This window comes from Entelurus aequoreus, linkage group LG11, assembly GCF_033978785.1.
Source record: "Entelurus aequoreus isolate RoL-2023_Sb linkage group LG11, RoL_Eaeq_v1.1, whole genome shotgun sequence".
Classification (NCBI taxonomy): Eukaryota; Metazoa; Chordata; class Actinopteri; order Syngnathiformes; family Syngnathidae; genus Entelurus; species Entelurus aequoreus.
In genome coordinates this window covers 18,573,219-18,591,730 of record NC_084741.1, presented here as the reverse complement: position 1 = coordinate 18,591,730, position 18,512 = coordinate 18,573,219, and the positions used below count along the sequence as shown (strand labels likewise).

Below are 18,512 nucleotides of genomic sequence, written 5' to 3'. Positions count from 1 at the left end.
ATAATAAAAAAGTAAGAACTAAATGTAAAGTTGAGTTGCTTTGTGAATACAAGAATCAACTTAGGAGTGAAATTAATGCCAAAACTCCACTAACACTCAAAAACGTTTTTACTCTTGCCCAACGATTGACAAGTAAAAAAAATAAAATAATAATTCTATAAAAAAGAATTCGCAAGTAAAAAAACAATTTTCTTCCATTTAAAAAAATTACTGCAAGTAAAAACAAAACAATTTTCTGCAAATAAAAAGTATTTAAAAAAATTCTGCAAGTATAAAAACAATTTTTTTTCAACTAAAAAAACAATTCACAGTTAAAATAAAATAAAATTAATTGATTACAGAAAAAGATTCACAAGTAAAAATAATAATAATAATAATTCTATTAAAAACCATTCGCAAGTAAAACAACAATTTTCTTCCATTTAATAAAATGACAGCAAGTAAAAAAACAACAACGATTTTCTGCAAATAAAAAAACCATTCGCAAGTATAAAAACATTTTTTCCAACTACAAAAACTATTCACAGGTAAAATAAAATACAATTAATTGATTAAAGAAAACGTTTCGCAAGTACAAAACAAATTTCTGCAAGTCATTTTTTTTTTCTGCAAATACAAAAACAATTTAAACAAATAAAAGTTGATTTTCTCCAATAAAAAAGAAAAATGATTCGCAAAGGAAAAAAACAGCCTTTTCTGCAAGTAAAAAAATGATTATATTATTACCCTGTCCGCCATTTTACTCCCCACCCTGTTTCTTCTTTTTTGTTATTATTGGCGGACGGCACCATGCGCAAATAAAAGTCGCTCTGACGACCTTCAATTGACTCGGCAGTATCACCTGTCATTGTAAAGTGAGAATTACGAGTGCAAGTGTGTGGATCACGCAGGGTGGAATATCACTGCCAAAAGTTTTAACTTGAAGAAAATTGTTTTTACTTGCGAATAATTTTTATTATCTAAAAAAAAAGTGTTTTTCTACTCGCGATTCGTTTTTGTACTTGCAAAAAATTGATTTTGAACTTGCAAATCGTTTTTTAATAAAACATTTGTTATACTTGTTGTTTTTTTTAATTGAAGAAAATTGTTTTTATACTCTCTATTTGTTTTTTGTACATGCAGAAAATTGTTTTTATACTTGAAAATCGTTTTTTAATTGAAGAAATTGTTTTTATACTTGAAAATCGTTTTTTAATTCAAGAAAATAGTTTTAATACCTGAAAATCGTTTTTAATTAAAGAAAATAGTTTTTGAACTCAATGTTTTTGTACTTGCAGAAAATTGTTTTTGATTGATTGAAACTTTTATTCAGTACAGTACATATTCCGTACAATTGACCTCTAAATGGTAACACCCGAATACGTTTTTCAACTTGTTTAAGTCGGGGTCCACATTAATCAATTCATGGTTTATACTTGCAAATCGTTATTTTTAATTAACGGAAAAAAATACTTGTCAGTTCTTTTTTTTCATTGAATAATTTTTATTTATAATTGCGAAATGTTTTTTTACTTGCAGAAAATTGTTTAATACTTGCAAATAGATTTTTTTATATGGAACTTTTTCTTTTTTTAAAAATTGTTTTAATATATAAAATAGTTTTTATACTCGCAAATCTTTTTTTTTTTACTTGCAGTAATTTTAAGAAATATTTTCTTTAATTGAATAATTTGTATTTATTAATTGCCAATCGTTGGGCGTGAGTGAAAACATTGTTGTGTTTGTGGAGTTTTGGCAGTCATTTCCATCCATACATCACAATGTTACCAGTGCAAACATCAATATTCATGTTCACACACACACACACGCACACACACACACACACACACACACACACACACACACACACACACACACACACACACACACACACACACACACACACACACACACACACACACACACACACACACACACACACACACACACACACACACACACACACACACACAGGTTATCATTTGGAATGGGGACCAAGTTAATGATCATCACTTGTGGGGACCACCCTTTCTACAGGTTGTGGAGGCATAAAGAAAATTGGTAAAATGGCCACAGCCCAGTTAGCTCATACACATCTTTAAATCTCTGGATTGATGAAGTAATGTGCTGATCATTCTTACTGGGGACTCTGGGGGAAAAGAGTTCATATGGTTCATGGGGACCAAATTTAAATAATTTTGCATAATTCACACAAATTTGTACGTGACTACTGAGGACCATTTAAAAAAAAGCAGCGAGTGCAGTACCAGCTACAGCCCGATGAGGGGGCTGCTGTGCAAATGTCTCACACTCAAACTAACCAGTAAACATGTTTTATGGGCCAAAGCTTAAAAATCACTTAGGCATCATCAGAATGGATCTGACTATCATTTAAAAAGGTTTCCCATTAGGGGACCTGTTTTTTTGTCCCCATACCGTCAGAGGTCCCCTAAAGGTGACTGTGTAAACAGAGCGATGTGCCCATTAAGTAAGCATTGCCAGAACACACACACACACACACACACACACACACACACACACACACACACACACACACACACACACACACACACACACACACACACACACACACACACACACACACACACACACACACACAGTCTATCAGCAAAGCATCACCCGCCACCGCAGACAAGCTAGCAGCAAGCGGGTCGATGGTCTTGAGGAAGAAGGAAGAATCTTCCGTCCTGATAAGAAAATAAATAAACAAATAAATAACTTCCTGTGATTGGATTAGAGGGCGGGGGAAGGGCATCGCCGTCCGCCGTGACGCATGGCCAAGCTAATTGCGGCTAGCAGCCGCGCGCCACAGTGCATTGTGGGACGTCATTTACACAGCAGCGTGGTCCCCCGCTAACGGCCTAATTCCTATCCGTTTTGCATTTGGGCCCCCTTTTCTCCCTCGCCCAGGCTTTTAGCGGCCGCCCGCCGAGGTTGGGGCGGCGGCCATGTTGCTAACCGTATGCTAATAGTTTAAGAGCAGGCGGCGTGATGGATGCGGTGTCTGCGGGCGGACGCAGAGTGCTGTGGGGACGAGCAAGGACACGTTTGGGACGCTGATAGAAGCAGAAAGCAGCGCTCCAAAATAGACATTTATGACCTAGTTTTTGTCAATACGATTATTTACATCGTCAATGTCTACATTATTGTGCTAAGCTTTGCCTTTCTTACACAAATATAATAAAGTACTACAATTACAACTTTTTTTTTTCTGTTTCCAATATGTCAATAAATATACTGTAATCCAACTGGTGTCGGATTTCATCACTTTGTCTAATTTATTTTAGTTGCATTCCAAGGTTCTCATTACGTTTTAGTTATTTTAAAATGTAAGTTTAAAAAAATAATGTCAAGTTTAAAAATGCCAAGAGTTATATAATAATATGGAAGTAGGGCTAGGCGATATGGCCTTTTTTTAATATCGCGATATTTTAAGGCCATATCGCGATACACGATATATATCTGGATATTTTGCCTTAGCCTTGAATGAACACTTGATGCATATAATCACAGCAGTATGATGATTCTGTGTCTACATTAAAACATTCTTCTTCATACTGCATTAATATATGCTACTTTTAAACTTTCATGCAGAGAAGGAAATCACAACTAAAAAAAATCACCATTTTTTTCTTACTGTGTTGATCTGGAAATGGTTGCCTCGGCATTTTGATGGTGTGGCACCGAATGGAGATGTTGACATGCGGAGTAAGCACTCTTCATTCTCTAGCAGGTGACTTTTCAAATAATGCTACATATTAGCAGCAATGCTACTTTTTATAGCAACGCTTTCGCCCCACACTTGACAAATTACGGTTGTCTCTGACATATTCCCACTTGAAGCCAAACCACCGCCAGACGATGGACCCCCTGCTGTTTTGGGGGGAATTCATTATTCCTTCATTTGTTACCAGATTCGCACCTTCTTTCGCTCGTATTACCGCTAGCATCACAGCTAACGTGCTAGCTCTCTGCTGCACGAGGGCGTATACGTATGTGACGTATGTCGTGACAGTATGTGACGTGTGTAGAAGCTGCGCTTGCTGTCTGTGAGAAGGAGACACAGGAAAGGGCGAGGAGAGCCTGTAGTGTAATGCCTGCAGCTAAAAGCAACTGCGTGAGAATGTATACTCGAATATCACGTTATAGTCATTTTCTATATCGCACAGAGACAAACCCGCGATATATCGCGCATATCGATATATCGCCCAGCCCTATATGCAGTGTTTCCCACACATTAATTTATTTGTGGCGGCCCGCCACGAAATAATTACGTCCGCCACAAATTAAAAAAAAAAAAAAAAAAAAAAAAAAAAATATATATATATATATATATATTTTTTTTTTTTTTTTTGTCCTGTCCAGCTTCTCAGGCAAATCATATAGTTGATGTAGATGCCCATATAGGCTGTTCAGAATTACTTTACAAAAGAGAAGTGTAGGATACTTCTCTTGTTGCCTTATTTGTATTTGACCACTACTGTTTTCTGTTTATTTGTTACTGACTGTGGCAGGACACCTCTGCCTCTGTTTCACTTTATGTTGCTGGTAAATAATATGGTTGTAGTAGTAGGCTAAAATTAAATTATTTAGTATGCACTAATTAAAGGGGCAGAGCTTTAAGAGACATTTTAGCTTTTATATTTTATAAGATATATTTTTTGTAAGAACCACAATTAATAAATATATTTCAGTGAATAACTTATTGTTCAAATCTGTATATAAATATGTACATAAAGTGTTGTAATTATATTGTAAAATGGATGGATGGATGGATGGATGGATGGATGGACGTTTAAAACAAAACTGTTATTATTAATTAGTAAGTATACATTTTTGAGCCTTTTTAGAGAAAATCATATCATTGTAGTAAATTATGCAAATTACTCGATGATGTCATGGTGACCACGCCCATAGCCACGCCCCCACCACCACAGGTATCTTGGCAGTTTATGGGAAACACTGATATGGAATACACACCACTAAAATATATATTTGTTAATAGCAATAAAATATGATAAGATAAATAAGAGTATATAATAGAGCAGGCCTGGGCAATTATTTTGCCTCGGGGGCCAAATTTAGAGAAAAAATGTGTCTGGGGGCCGGTATATCCATTTTTAGGAACACTAATACAAAACCTCACAATAATGTCTGAATGTTAAAAACGTTATGACAGATCGCCGTAAAAAACGCAATGGAATTCTACATTTTTTAAATGAATGAGACACTCAGTGTGTACATGAAAATAAAGAATGTGGGATTTACAATATTAACTATGAACGATAAGACACTGAATACAACATTTGACCGTCACACCCCCTCTCGACATACACTACCGTTCAAAACTTTGGGGTCACATTGAAATGTCCTTATTTTTGAAGGAAAAGCACTGTACTTTTCAATGAAGATAACTTTAAACTAGTCTTAACTTTAAAGAAATACACTCTATACATTGCTAACGTGGTAAATGACTATTCTAGCTGCAAATGTCTGGTTTTTGGTGCAATATCTACATAGGTGTATAGAGGCCCATTTCCAGCAACTATCACTCCAGTGTTCTAATGTTACAATGTGTTTGCTCATTGGCTCAGAAGGCTAATTGATGATTAGAAAACCCTTGTGCAATCATGTTCACACATCTGAAAACACTTTAGCTCGTTACAGAAGCTACAAAACTGACCTTCCTTTGAGCAGATTGAGTTTCTGGAGCATCACATTTGTGGGGTCAATTAAACGCTCAAAATGGCCAGGAAAAGAGAACTTTCATCTGAAACTCGACAGTCTATTCTTGTTCTTAGAAATGGAGGCTATTCCTCAAAATTGTTTGGGTGACCCCAAACTTTTGAACGGTAGTGTATTTTACAATCAAGCGAAACGCAACAGAAATGCAACTAACAGCAAAATATGAACGCGAAGGGTTAAAAAAAAAATCCCACCTACAATCTGATATATGTGATATATCACTAAGCTTTAGAACTTTGTTGTGAAAATCTCCTTTTGCATCTGTTCCTGACACCCACATTTCAGGCTGGCCGCTCTGGAAACACTGTGGAAACGCGCCCCACTGCTTGGTGCCTCGTCTGAGCTGCTGTGACTTAGATTACCATAGTAACTAATTAGATTACCATAGTAACTAGTATATCATGCAAAAGCGCAGGTTCCAACCATTGAAATATTTTGTATAGTTGAAGACTTACGGTCATCATCACTGCACATCATAATGGCAGCTACACTTTCCATCTTAAACATCTAAAAAAAATTATTTGGGAATGTCTGGCGGGCCAAATTGAAAAGCTTAACGGGCCGCATGTGGCCCCCGTGCCTTAATTTGCCCAGGCCTGTAATAGAGTATACAGTATGTGGGATGAGTTCTTATGAGGTCAGCAAAAATGGAATAACAGTAGCAGTGTTATTTTTACGGTACAATTCTGTCAACTGAGCTGCCATTATTTTGTAACCATAGAATAAAACCTTTGTTAAGTGCACCCTACCCCCCCACCTTGTCGACATCTCCCCAAACTTGTCCTAATCGTTTGTGCTGTGAAATTTTGTTAGACTATTATAGTTTCTATGTTATTAACGTTTAATGTTTTTTTTACGTTCATTACATTACTATTCATAACCCGATTTAAACTCATCGTTTGTGCTGCAATTTTTTTGTCCAACTCATACTTTTTATATTATTAACGTATTATGATTCATAACCATAACCTTATTAATGATTTGCCATTATTTTATTCATGATTTATCATATTCTTACTAATGTTTTGCCTTATTCTTATTCAGGATTTGCCATATTCTTACTAATGATTTGCCATATTCTAATTATTGTTTTGCCATATTCTTACTAATGATTTGCCTTATTCTTATTCATAACTTGCCATATTCTTAATAATTATTTGCCATATTCTAATTATTGTTTTGCCATATTCTTACTAATGATTTGCCATATTCTTATTCATGATTTGCCATATTCTTACTAATGATTTGCCAATTCTTATTAATTATTTGCCATATTCTAGTTATTGTTTTGCCATATTCTTACTAATGATTTGCCATATTCTTATTCATGATTTGCCATATTCTTACTAATGATTTGCCATATTCTTATTGTTTTGCCATATCTTTACTAATGATTTGCCATATTCTTATTCATGATTTGCCATATTCTTACTAATTATTTGCCATATTCTAATTATTGTTTTGCCATATTCTTACTAATGATTTGCCATATTCTTACTAATGATTTGTCATATTCTTATTCATGATTTGCCATATTCTTACTAATTATTTGCCATATTCTTACTAATTATTTGCATATTCTAATTATTGTTTTGCCATATTCTTACTCATGATTTTCCATATTCTTATTCATGATTTTCCATATTCTTACTAATTATTTGCCATATTCTTACTAATTATTTGCCATATTCTAATTATTGATTTGCCATATTCTTACTAATGATTTGCCATATTCTTACTAATGATTTGTCATATTCTTATTCATGATTTGCCATATTCTTACTAATTATTTGCCATATTCTTACTAATTATTTGCATATTCTAATTATTGTTTTGCCATATTCTTATTCATGATTTTCCATATTCTTACTAATTATTTGCCATATTCTAATTATTGTTTTGCCATAATCATTTATTTGCCATATTCTAATTATTGTTTTGCCAAACTCTTATTCATGATTTGCCATATTCTAATTATTGATTTGCCATATTCTTATTCATGATTTGCCATATTCTTACTACTGATTTTCCATATTCTTATTCATGATTTGCCCTATTCTTACTAATTATTTGCCATATTCTTACTAATTATTTGCCATATTCTTACTCATCATATTGCCATATTCTTATTAATGATTTGCCATTATTTAATTAATGATTTGCCACCATTTTTTGTCAAAATCTCCCCAAACTCGACTCATTCCTTTGTGCTGGTTTGTGTTGCAAACAGTTTTTGATTAACTATCATAGTTTTTATGTTGTTAATGTTGTATAGCTTTTATGTTATTAATGTTTAATGATTCATAACCAGCCCCACAAAACTTTAACAACAAACATTATGACTGTTAAACCAAACTAATTTGCAGCACAAATGTTCGGACCAAGTTTGGGGAGATTTTGACATAGCTGGGGGCTGGTTATGAATCATAACACGTTTAAACATAAAAACCATGAAACATTAGTAAAATAAAAACTATAACAGACACACAAAAAAAAAAGAACAAAACCAGGACAAACAACTGGGACTGGTTTGGGAAGACTTTGACAAGGTGGGGGATGTTTATGAATAATATCACGTTAAAACTATAATAGACAAAAAAAAAGTTTGCAGCACAAATGTTGCACAAACGAATGAGACAAGTTTGTTGATATGACATGTTAGGAGGGCTTGTTACAAATAACACGTTAAATACACTTTAATAACATAAAAACTATAATAGACAAAACATATTAACAGCACAAACGTAGCACAAGTGTTGGGAACACTCCTCCAACTTTAATGGTGCATATTGGTGTAGGTTCATTTAGTTAGTTAGTTAGTATCTGTAAACCACAAGCAAACACCCATCAACATTTATGTCATTTAACTAAACAACAATATATATATATGCCTATAAATATGCTCAAAGTAAAATACTAGAGACATAATATATTGCATTTCCACAATGGCATATGAGCTAGCCACATTAGCAGCAGCAATGCTATCCTTAACAGGGAGATGTTAGCTCGTAGCATTCTGACAACACAGCATCAATAATATTATTAAAACGCCCCTAAATGTTACACAAACACAGTGATGTCTATTAATAAACTAAATTAGTCTTATATAATAATCAACATACTCACATCGTCAAAGACTAGAGCACCGATTAAACATAGCAGAGAAAACAAGTCAGCACACATTAACACACGTCAAAAGGGAAGCGGAAGTGACCCCTACAGGAAGGAAGCGGAAGTGACACTGTCATGAAATGCTTCAAAATAAAGTATCTGAAACGTAGATAACATGGGGAATACTTAACAAGTAGGCTAAAGTTAAATTATTTAGTATGCACTAATTAAAGGGGCAGAGCTTTAAGAGACATTTTAGCTTTCATATTTTATAAGATATATTTTTGTAAGAACCACAATTAATAAATATATTTCAGTGAATAACTTATTGTTCAAATCTGTATATAAATATGTACCTAAAGTGTTGTAATTATATTGTAAAATGGATGGGTGGATGGATGGATGGACGTTTAAAACAAAACTGTTATTATTATTTAGTAAGTATACATTTTTTGAGCCTTTTTAGAGAAAATCATATCATTGTAGTAAATTATGCAAATTACTCGATGATGTCATGGTGACCACGCCCATAGCCACGCCCCCACCGCCACAGGTATCTTGGCAGTTGATGGGAAACACTGTGTTACATTGTTTAATGCATCCAGCGGGGCATCACAACAAAATTAGGCACAATAATGTGTTAATTCCACCACTGTATATATCGGTATCGGTTGATATCGGAATATCGGCAAAAAAGCCATTATCGGACATCTCCATAAACCATAAAACAATAACAAAAACTGTATTATGTAATAGACAAAGCCGGTTAAAAACCTACTGTTTTTTTGTGTGTTGGGTCGCCCTCTCTCTCTCTGACACACACACACACACACACACACACACACACACACACACACACACACACACACACACACACACACACACACACACACACACACACACAGAGCTAATAAAGTGTGATGTAAAGATAAGCATGTGTGATAGCAGAGAAAGAGGCTGAATAACAACAACTTATTAGGATGATGAAATGTCACAAACACTGGGGGGGGGGGGGGGGGGGGGGGGGGTCCTAACCTGATTGGATGGACGTCTTGATGTGGGGGGTTGGGGGAGTGCTTTAACCCAATCAAGCGGTGGTCGAGCCCATGTCATGCATAATTAATACGCAGAAATCCATACTGATCAAATTCGGGCCTTTCGGACGACTCCTCTGAAGTGTATCCTGTCACATGACCTCGCGGTGCCGCGCTCGCTCCGACGTCACAGGCCGCCGGGCGGGGGCGGGGCTTAGAAAGTCGTTATTTATGTTTTACCGTAGAGCTACCTCCTAACTCTTTTCACCACCCCAGAAAACACTTGGTACTACCATAATGACCAACATTAAACACACAGTAGCGTAATAGGCCTAAACACTCATTAAAAACAAGGCAGAGGTTTTATTTAACAAGTATATTTCATATCTTTGGCCACTGTAACATTACATACAGTTTCAGTGTTTCCCATAAACTGCCAAGATACCTGTGGCTGTGGGGGCGTGGCTATGGGCGTGGTCACCATGACATCATTGAGTAATTTGCATAATTTACTACAATGATATTTTCTCTAAAAAGGCTCAAAAAATTTATACTTACTAATTAATAATAACAGTTTTGTTGTAAACGTCCATCCATCCATCCATCCATCCATTTTACAATATAATTACAACACTTTATGTACATATTTATATGCAGATTTGAACAATAAGTTATTCACTGAAATATATTTATTAATTGTGGTTCTTAAAAAATATATATCTTATAAAATATAAAAGCTAAAATGTCTCTTAAAGCTCTGCCCCTTTAATTAGTACATACTAAATAATTTCACTTTAGCCTACTACTACAACCATATTATTTACCAGCAACATAAAGTGAAACAGAGGCAGAGGTGTCCTGCCACAGTCAGTAACAAATAAACAGAAAACAGTAGTGGTCAAATACAAATAAGGCAACAAGAGAAGTATCCTACACTTCTCTTTTGTAAAGTAAACCTGAACAGCCTATATGGGCATCTACATCAACTATATGATTTGCCTGAGAAGCTGGACAGGACAACAAAAAAAAAAAAAAAAAAAAAAAAAAAATTCTTTTTTTTTTTTTTAAATTTGTGGCGGATGTAATTCTTTTGTGGCGGGCCTCCACAAATAAATGAATGTGTGGGAAACACTGAGTTTGGACAGTAGCATTGTGTTTGAATATAGGATAATTAAACACTGCAGCTTAACCAAGTGATTCTTTGGCGTACCAGTTTGAGAAAATCGCTGCTATAGATTTTATCCTCCAGGTTGTACTTTTTAACACAACCATGGGGTCCATCCTAAGACCTTTACTTCCCAAAGCGGGATTTTCTATTGTGTCCAATTATTAGTGACGGAGCAGGAAAGGTCTGGAAATAAGTTTGCAGGAAAATTCCACGCAAATCGTCTTTTTTAATTTACTATTTGGGGTTTTACAAACTAGTTTTAGGTTGTCAAGCGGTTCTCTCGTGTCTATAGCAGATAAGCTAAAAAATAAAGGATAAATAAACTTTCTTTCAACAATCGTCCCTGCAGTGAGTTCGGTAAGATCGGACCAAAACATCCGGTCTAACTAGCTAGCTAGAGATGGAAATAACTCTGTTGAAGAAAGTGCGTGTGAAGGACAGTGCTGAGAAGTGGATAATACTCATTGAATTCAAGAAAGAAATCATCACAAGGATAAGAGAGCACGTAGCGGGCGAGCTAACTTAATATGAAGTTGGAGCGTAACACCGCTAGTCTGCGCCACACTGAAGCAGAATTAGTCCAGGCACTTTAAGAGGATACTCAAACGGCGGACATTTATCCATGAAAGTATGGAGAAGCTGCTGATAGTGGTCAGAGCTGGAAGAAGAAGTCTACTGTACATTATTATTACTTCATAAAACTACTGTAGCGGTTTGTTATTCTGCAACTACTAACCTCCAGATAGTCAACAGCATGAAAGAACAGAAGCCCCAGAAGTTTTGTCGAGAGTTGATGTTCCTTCTTTTTGATTTTCTTACTAGTTTTATTTATTGACAGTTTTTTTCTTTGATCGAATGTGTAAAACTGACAATATAAACATGAAATAAACATTATAAAAGTATAATGTCCACTGTGTATTTTACATAAATAAAATAGATTTAGTGTTTAGTGGAGGAAAATGAAATTTAAAACATTTCTATGCTTGTACAACACTTAAAACCTTTAGCATATCAATAGGTGGAATTAAATTATGGAACGGATTAAGCTAAGTAATCAAACAAAGCACCGATGTGGTTCAGTTTAAGAGACTGTTCAAAGTACAAGTGTTCACAAAGTACAAACCCCGTTTCCATGAGTTGGGAAATTGTGTTAGATGTAAATATAAACGGAATACAATGATTTGCAAATGTTTTTCAACCCATATTCAATTAAATGCACTACAAAGACAAGATATTTGATGTTCAAACTCATAAACTTTATTTTTTTTTGCAAATAATAATTGACTTAGAATTTCATGGCTGCAACACATGCCAAAGTAGTTGGGAAAGGGCATGTTCACCACTGTGTTACATGGCCTTTCCTTTTAACAACACTCAGTAAAGGTTTGGGAACTGAGGAGACACATTTTTGAAGCTTCTCAGGTGGAATTCTTTCCCATTGTTGCTTGATGTACAGCTTAAGTTGTTCAACAGTCCGGGGGTCTCCTTTGTGGTATTTTAGACTTTATAATGCACCACACATTTTCAATGGGAGACAGGTCTGGACTACAGGCAGGCCAGTCTAGTACCCGCACTCTTTTACTATGAAGCCATGTTGATGTAACACGTGGCTTGGCATTGTCTTGCTGAAATAAGCAGGGGCGTCCGTGGTAACGTTGCTTGGATGGACACATTGTTGCTCCAAAACCTGTATGTACCTTTCAGCATTAATGGTGCCTTCACAGATGTGTAAGTTACCCATGTCTTGGGCACTAATACACCCCCATACCATCACACATGCTGGCTTTTCAACTTTGCGCCTATAACAATCCGGATGGTTCTTTTCCTCTTTGGTCCGGAGGACACGACGTCCACAGTTTCCAAAAACAATTTGAAATGTGGACTCGTCAGACCACAGAACACTTTTCCACTTTGTATCAGTCCATCTTAGATGAGCTCAGGCCCAGCGAAGCCGACGGCGTTTCTGGGTGTTGTTGATAAACGGTTTTCGCCTTGCATAGGATAGTTTTAACTTGCACTTACAGATGTAGCAACCAACTGTAGTTACTGACAGTGGCTTTCTGAAGTGTTCCTGAGCCCATGTGGTGATATCCTTTACACACTGATGTCGCTTGTTGATGCAGTACAGCCTGAGGGATCGAAGGTCACGGGCTTAGCTGCTTACGTGCAGTGATTTCTCCAGATTCTCTGAACCCTTTGATGATATTACGGACCGTAGATGGTGAAATCCCTAAATTCCTTGCAATAGCTGGTTGAGAAAGGTTTTTCTTAAACTGTTCAACAATTTGCTCACGCATTTGTTGACAAAGTGGTGACCCTCGCCCCATCCTTGTTTGTGAATGACTGAGCATTTCATGGAATCTACTTTTATACCCAATCATGGCACCCACCTGTTCCCAATTAGCCTCTGCACCTGTGGGATGTTCCAAATAAGTGTTTGATGAGCATTCCTCAACTTGATCAGTATTTATTGCCACCTTTCCCAACTTCTTTGTCACGTGTTGCTGGCATCAAATTCTAAAGTTAATGATTATTTGCACACAAAAAAAATGTTTATCAGTTTGAACATCAAATATGTTGTCTTTGTAGCATATTCAACTGAATATGGGTTGAAAATGATTTGCAAATCATTGTATTCCGTTTATATTTACATCTAACACAATTTCCCAACTCATATGGAAACAGGGTTTGTAGAAACTTAAACTGCAGCTCAGCTCGCTCGCAGTCCTGGCTTGAGGTGAAGGCTAATTCGCTTTTGGCGTAGCGTTAGCTCATTTTGCGGTGTATGTGTGTGTGTGTAGTCTCTCCTATTGCTTATTCTTATTGCTTGTACTATTTTTCAGCTATAGTTACATTAATCATTAATAATGTAGCAGCCTAGTTTTGAATGGCAGGGTCCCTGCTATCACATGTTGATAAAAATATAACATTTACATAATAAAAATCAACTACAGGCTTCCCAAATGCTGTAATAAATTAAGCATGATGAGTTGACTTGAAACTTTTTATATGTAGAAGAAATGTTTTGTCATTTTATTTCATCTGAGCATCAACTTGAGGCAGTTTAATGTTGATTAACGTGGGCAGAATTAGTGTTCCCAATGTTAAAAGGATAAAGCCATTGTTCACAAATTTGGTAAATAAATAACCAAAAAATTTATATTTGGTTGTTTTCTTACTGTACCGAAAATGAACCGAACCGTGACCTCTGAACCGAGGTACGTACCGAACCGAAATTTTTGTGTACCGTTACACCCCTAATGCTCGTACAACACTTAAAACTAGGGATGTCCGACAATATCGCACTGCCGATATTATTGGCCGATAAATGCTTTAAAATGTAATATCTGAAATTATCGGTATCGGTTTCAAAAAGTAAAATGTATGACTTTTTAAAACGCAGCTGTGTACACGGACGTAGGGAGAAGTACAGAGCGCCAATAAACATTAAAGGCACTGCCTTTGCGTGCCGGCCCAATCACATAATAACTACGGCTTTTCACACACACAAGTGAATGCAAGGCATACTTGGTCAACAGCCATACAGGTCACACTGAGGGTGACCGTATGAACAACTTTAACACTGTTACAAATATGCACCACACTGTGAACCCACACCAAACAAGAATGACAAACACATTTCGGGAGAACATCCGCACCGTAACACAACATAAACACCACAGAACAAATACCCAGAACCCCTTGCAGCACTAACTCTTCCGGGACGCTACAATATACACCCCCCGCTACCCCCTACCCTAAACCCCGCCCACCTCAACCTCCTCATGCTCTCTCAGGGAGAGCATGTCCCAAATTCCAAGCTGCTGTTTTGAGGCATGTTAAAAAAAATAATGCACTTTGTGACTTCAATAATAAATATGGCAGTGCCATGTTGGCATTTTTTTTCCCATAACTTGAGTTGATTTATTTTGGAAAACCTTGTTACATTGTTTAATGCATCCAGCGGGGCATCACAACAAAATTAGGCATAATAATGTGTTAATTCCACGACTGTATATATCGGTATCGGTTGATATCGGAATCGGTAATTAAGAGTTGGACAATATCGGAATATCGGATATCGGCAAAAAAGCCATTATCGGACATCTCCACTTAAAACCTTTAGCATATCAGGATGTGGAATTAAATTATGGAACGGATTAAGCAAAGAAATCAAACAAAGCACCGATATGATTCAGTTTAAGAGACTATTCAAACTACAAGTGTTCACAAAGTACACAGAACAATAATTGTGATGAACAGCTTGAACCTTTTTTATTTTATGTATTTCATATTTGTTTACTTACAATGGTATATTATTAATTTATGATTTATTTTTTCACTGTTCTGTTACAAAGAACAAGTAAATGGGATAACATTGCTATGGAATGAAAAGGGGTAGGATTAAATATTACTCTGCTTCTTCCTACTCCTTTTCGGACGTGCTGTGTAATGAAACTGGAAATATGTGATGCATGTTCGAAATAAACTGAACTAGTGTTAAAACATTCACAAAATAAACTACAAGAAACATTGCAAACAAATGAATGTGACTGAACGCCAACAAACCTGAGGTGTAGCGAATGTCGCCCTCTTTTGGCCAAATTTAGCACTACATGTCCTGACAGGCGTTGGTCGTCAGGTGTTGCTCAGCCACAAAACAAGGCGAATACAAAGAACATTAACGAGTCAGAGATTTTAATCCGAAACAAACAAAATATTTATATACACAATAACTACTTACAGACAAAGACCTGACCAAGTTTCCGTGTCGGCATTTTACACGCATGGACAGCCTTCTTGTTGCTGCTCGTGTGTCCGTCGCTGAAAAGGTCCGACTGGGAACGATGATTCGAGCACATTTGTGGCATTTTATTTCATTGTTTTTCCACACAATATTTATGATTTAAACGTTTTTTTTTCTTTTTTAAATTAATGTTAATTAATTAACTTATTGAATGGATTTTAACACCCACCCCCAAATATGCCTAAAATATCGGAATGTAATGAGGAAAAACTGACCTTTTTAAACTACTAATAATCATATACTTAGTTACCTAAAACAAACACTTGTGTCTGTAAATATATAATATATGTTTTAGCATGTTTTTAAAAATAGAAATACACAAAATGGCCCCCCCACATACTTGACTTTTCAGGAAGTGGCTTTTAAAGAAAAGGTTTACACCATAGACATCTTATAAGTATTAAGCAGCATTGGCTGCTGTGACGCGAGAAATTGGGCCGCCATCTTGAAGTGGTGATGAGGAGCCAGCGAGCAGCCTAAACTGACAGTTGACAGGTAGAAAACAAAGATGCCGGGCCGGTGTTGAGCGTTTTCCTGCTTAAATGAGCGGACTGTTGAAAATAGGAATCGGGGGGATTACTTTTCATAAGTAAGATTTAACATTAACGTACTATTGGTTGTATTTTGTGAAAAGAATATTACCACAGAGTTGAGAAGGAACAAAGATATTCAATAGTACTGAAATCGTAGCCGCGAGCAAACAAGAGTATGACCAAAAATAATTACATTTAAAAATGTCACACTTGAATAACAAAGTTGAAATAAATGAGGAAGATGAAGATTGTAAAAAGCCAACAGGGGTAAAAGTTAGGACCACAGTCCAGATTGTGTGTTTTTTTTCTGAATTAAGTGAAACAGATTGGTGGTTTTACCTGATATAAAGACTTTCAGGTGTTTATATATGTTTATGTTTAAGTATTTTGCAGACGCTTTATCCAAAGCGACATACATAAAAAATACATATAAAACAATCACTGTAAACATGATCATTTAAGGGAAGAATGTAATACAAAATATCAATACAAAGTGTCAAGACAGAATAAACTCTCTGCTGCTGCTGCAACAGATACGGTCTATAGGTCCCTAAGATATATAGATATCTAATGTATTCATACATTGTTTATGTAGGATATACGCATGTATATATAACCTAATCATATTGTTTCTTCAATTTAAAAATAGCTGACCGTTTTTTTCTCCCTTCTCTGGGATTATATTCTGTTTTGATCTCAGACGTCTGGTCACTTATAGCATACAAGAATATTCTATTACTGTTAAGCAAACTATAAAACATGACAAAACGTGTCCTTTATCATAGATACACGTATGACAAAAAAACACGTGTAAATCAGTGGTATTCAGTGAGGTAAAATGAATTAAATACGCTGACAGTTCATTGCTCCTGCCAAATGAATTGCACAGAGTGGAGCGGATCACCACTCCAAGATGGCGGCCCCGCGTCTCGTCAGCGCCAGTAGGCAGTAGCACTCTATGCTGCGTCTACTTATATGGTTTACACATCCCTGATCTAAAATATTACAAGGTCTCAAAATGAAAATAAAATATACTTAAAATATAAACAAAGTTGAGTTAATTAATAAAACAATTAAATAATACTCACTGATGAATTTATTTGAAAAACTAAAACCATACTAAACACTGTTGAATGTGTAACTGAATATTTTCAGACAGGCAGAAATTTTAAAACATTAGGCTATGCAGTTAAACAACCATATTATTAGTATTTGTATTCAATTATTACATGGGGAAAAAACTATAGTAAAAATTTAAGAAAAAAGAGCAAAAAAATGTATATGTAATGAGAAATCTTCTAATAATTAATAATAATAATATACTTAGTCACCTATAATACAAAGTTGACACTATCTTTTTTTATATTTAAAAAAATGATCAATATGGCCCCCACATTCTTCGACTTTTTAGTACGCGTCCCTTAGTGGAAAAAAGTTTGGACACCAAGGGTATCAAAAGTATCGATATTTTGATTGGAGGATCGATATTAGAGCGCAAAGTGAATTACATTTATATAGTGCTTTTCTCTGGTGACTCAAAGCACTTTACATAGTGAAACCCATTATCTAAGTTACATTTAAAACCAGTGTGGGTGGCACTGGGAGCAGGTGGGTAAAGTGTCTTGCCCAAGGACACAACGGCAGTGACTAGGATGGGGGAAGCAGGGATCAAAGCTGGAACCCTCAAGTTGCTGGCACAGCCGCTCTACCAATTGAGCCACGCCGCCAGATCTGGTATTGGCGGTATCGATATTTCAATATCGATCTGCACATTACTACAGATAAAATTTGTATCCCGTGGTCTGTACACGTTTTATCCGTACAGACCACGTGCATCCTGGACAAGAGGTCCAAAGGTTTTCCACCGAGGGGCGCACACTGAAAAATCTAAATATGCGGGAGGCATTTTTGTTTTTTTTATTTTCAAAACCAATACAATATAGATTTTTTTAAACCTTCAGGGTTCCTCTCAGGTTTGTTCCCAAGGACCTGGAATTGGTTGTTATAAAAATGTTATAAAATAGCATGTTTTTCGTTGTTGTTTTTACGCTAAATCTAAATGTAAGATCTGTTTTGTTTTTTTTTTTAAATTATTTTAAGCCTTTTTTGTCAAC

At 35.8% G+C, this 18,512-nt stretch overlaps 1 long non-coding RNA gene across 2 annotated transcripts in view; it reads right to left on the bottom strand.

Moving 5' to 3' along the window:
• Window positions 1-15,833, bottom strand: part of LOC133660598 (uncharacterized) — a 45,873-nt gene extending 30,040 nt beyond the window's left edge. The window contains exon 1 of one of the 2 annotated variants that reach the window (XR_009827838.1): window positions 15,628-15,833. This is a non-coding gene — a long non-coding RNA (uncharacterized LOC133660598). Of the gene's footprint in view, window positions 1-8,871; window positions 8,915-15,627 lie in introns of those variants that run through there. The other variant, XR_009827839.1, reaches the window with a different exon arrangement.
• Between the last annotated feature and the right edge of the window lie 2,679 nt (window positions 15,834-18,512).